This window comes from Balaenoptera physalus (genome assembly GCF_965194825.1).
Source record: "Balaenoptera physalus genome assembly, chromosome: 7".
Classification (NCBI taxonomy): domain Eukaryota; kingdom Metazoa; phylum Chordata; class Mammalia; order Artiodactyla; family Balaenopteridae; genus Balaenoptera; species Balaenoptera physalus.
In genome coordinates, this window is record NC_138886.1 from 72027943 (window position 1) to 72031135 (window position 3193).

Here is a 3193-nt window from a genome sequence, read left to right on the forward strand (position 1 = left end):
GTCTTGGTGTGTTTCTCCTTGGGTTTATCCTGTATGGGACTCTCTGTGCTTCCAGGACTTGATTAACTATTTCCTTTCCCATATTAGGGAAGTTTTCAACTATAATCTCTTCAAATATCTTCTCAGTCCCTTTCTTTTTTTCTTCTTCTTCTGGGACCCCTATAATTCGAATGTTGGTGCGTTTAATGTTGTCCCAGAGGTCTCTGAGACTGTCCTCAGTTCTTTTCATTCTTTTTTCTTTATCCTGCTCTGCAGTAGTTATTTCCACCATTTTATCTTCCAGGTCACTTATCCTTTCTTCTGCCTCAGTTATTCTGCTATTGATCCCATCTAGAGTATTTTTAATTTCATTTATTGTGTTTTTCATCATTGCTTGGTTCCTCTTTAGTTCTTCTACGTCCTTGTTAAATGTTTCTTGCATTTTGTCCATTCTATTTCCAAGATTTTGGATCATCCTTACTATCATTATTCTGAATTCTTTTTCAGGTAGACTACCTATTTCCTCTTCATTTGTTAAGTCTGGTATGTTCTGACCCTGCTCCTTCATCTGCTGTGTGTTTTTCTGTCGTCTCATTTTGCTTATCTTACTGTGTTTGGGGTCTCCTTTTCACAGGCTGCAGGTTCGTAGTTCCTGTTGTTTTTGGTATCTGTCCCCAGTGGCTAAGGTTGGTTCAGTGGGTTGTGTAGGCTTCCTGGTGGAGGGAACTAGTGCCTGAGCTCTGGTGGATGAGGTTGGATCTTGTCTTTCTGGTGGGCACGTCCACGTCTGGTGGTGTATTTTGGGGGTGTCTGTGGCCTTATTATGATTTTAGGCAGCCTCTCTGCTAATGGATGGGTCTGTGTTCCTGTCTTGCTAGTTGTTTGGCATAGGGTGTCCAGCACTGTAGCTTGCTGGTCGTTGAGTGAAGCTGGGTCTTGATGTTGAGATGGAGATCTCTGAGAGATTTTTGCCGTTTGGTATTACGTGGAGCTGGGAGGTCTCTTGTGGACCAGTGTCCTGAAGTTGGCTCTCCCACCTCAGAGGCACGGCCCTGATGCCTGGCTGGAGCACCAAGAGCCTTTCGTCCACACGGCTCAGAGTAAAAGGGAGAAAAAATAGAAAGAAAGAAAGAAAGAAAGAGGCTATAATATAGTGAAGTAAAATAAAGCTATTGTAAAGCAAAGCTATACAGACAAAATCGCACCCAGAAGCATATACATATACACTCACAAATAAAAGGAAAAGGGGAAAAATTAATATATCCTGCTCCCAAAGTCCACCTCCTGAATTTGGGATGATTCGTTGTCTATTCAGGTATTCAACAGATGCAGGCACATCAAGTTGTTTGTGGAGTTTTAATCCGCTGCTTCTAAGGCTGCTGGGAGAGATTTCCCCTTGTCTTCCCTGTTCGCACAGCTCCTGGGGTTCAGCTTTGGATTTGGACCCGCCTCTGCGTGTAGGTCTCCTGAGGGCGTCTATTCCCCGCCCAGACAGGACGGGGTTAAAGGCGCAGCTGCTTCGGGGGCTCTGGCTCACTCAGGCCGCGGGGAGGGAGGTGTACAGAGGAGGCGGGGTGAGCCTGCGGCGGCCGAGGCCGGCGTGACGTTGCACCAGCTTGAGGCGGGCAGTGCGTTCTCCCGGGGAACTTGTCCCCGGATCACGGGACCCTGGCAGTGGCGGGCTGCACAGGCTCCCGGGAGGGGCGATGTGGAGAGTGACCTGTGCTCACACACAGGCTTTTTGGAGGCGGCAGCAGCAGCCCCAGCGTCTCACGCCCGTCTCTGGGGTCCGTGCTGATCGCCGCGGCTCGCGCCTTTCTCTGGAGTTCGTTTAGGCGGCACTCTGAATCCCCTCTCCTTGCGCTCAGCGAAACAAAGAGGCAAGAAAAAGTCTCTTGTCTCTTCGGCAGCTGCAGACCTTTTCCCGGTCTCCCTCCCAGCCAGCTGTGGCGCGCTAACCCCTTCAGGCTGTGTTCACGCCGCCAGCCCCAGTCCTCTCCCTGCGATCCGCTGGAAGCCCGAGCCTCAGCTCCCAGCCCCGCCCGCCGAGCAGACAATCCTCTCGGGCTGGTGAGTGCTGCTCGGCGCCGAGCCTCTGTGCGGGAATCTCTCCGTTTTTCCCTCTGCGCCCCTGTTACTGTGGGGTCTGCGCTGATCGCCGAGGCTCACGCCTTTCTCTGGAGTTCGTTTAGGCGGCGCTCTGAATCCCCTCTCCTTGCGCGCCGCGAAACAAAGAGGCAAGAAAGTCTCTTGCCTCTTCGGCAGCTGCAGACTTTTTCCCGGTCTCCCTCCCAGCCAGCTGTGGTGCGCTAACCCCTTCAGGCTGTGTTCACGCCGCCAGCCCCAGTCCTCTCCCTGCGATCCGACCGAAGCCCGAGCCTCAGCTCCCAGCCCCGCCCGCCCCGGCGGGGGAGCAGACAAGCCTCTCGGGCTGCTGAGTGCTGCTCGGCTCCGAGCCTCTGTGCGGGAATCTCTCCGTTTTTCCCTCTGCGCCCCTGTTGCTGTGGGATCCGTGCTGGTAGCTGCGGCTCGCGCCCGTCTCTGAAGTTCGTTTAGGCGGCACTCTGAATCCCCTCTCCTCGCGCACCAGGAAACAAAGAGGGAGGAAAAAGTCTCTTGCCTCTTCGGCAGCTGCAGACTTTTTCCCCGGTCTCCCTCCCAGCCAGCTGTGGTGCACTAACCCCTTCAGGCTGTTTTCACGCCGCCAACCCCAGTCCTCTCCCTGCGATCCGACCGAAGCCCAAGCCTCAGCTCCCAGCCCCGCCCGCCCCGGCGGGTGAGCAGACAAGCCTCTCGGGCTGGTGAGTGCTGGTCGGCACCGCTCCTCCGTGCGGGAACCTCTCCGCTTTGCCCTCCACACCCCTGTGGCTGCGCTCTCCTCCGTGGCTCCGAAGCTTCCCCCCTCTGCCACCCGCAGTCTCTGCCCGCGAAGGGGCTTCCTAGTGCGTGGAAATCTTTCCTCCTTCACGGCTCCCTCCCACTGGTGCAGGTGCCGTCCCTATTCTTTTGTCTCTGTTATTTCTTTTTTCTTTTGCCCAACCCAAGTACGGGGGGAGTTTCTTGCCTTTTTGGAGGTCGGACGTTTTCTGCCAGCGTTCAGTGGGTGTTCTGTAGGAGCAGTTCCACGTGTAGATGTATTTCTACTGTATCTGTGGGAAGGAAGGTGATCTCCGCGTCTTACTCTTCCGCCATCTTCCCGAGGCCCTCCTTTTAT

At 54.3% G+C, this 3193-nt stretch overlaps 2 long non-coding RNA genes across 2 annotated transcripts in view; both read right to left on the minus strand.

The window, feature by feature from the left end:
• Nucleotides 1-3193, minus strand: part of LOC309664791 — a 324842-nt gene that overhangs the window by 186890 nt on the left and 134759 nt on the right. The gene's annotated exons all lie outside the window — the stretch shown is intronic.
• LOC309664785 overlaps nucleotides 1-3193 on the minus strand; it is a 223494-nt gene that overhangs the window by 145825 nt on the left and 74476 nt on the right. The window lies entirely within an intron of this gene.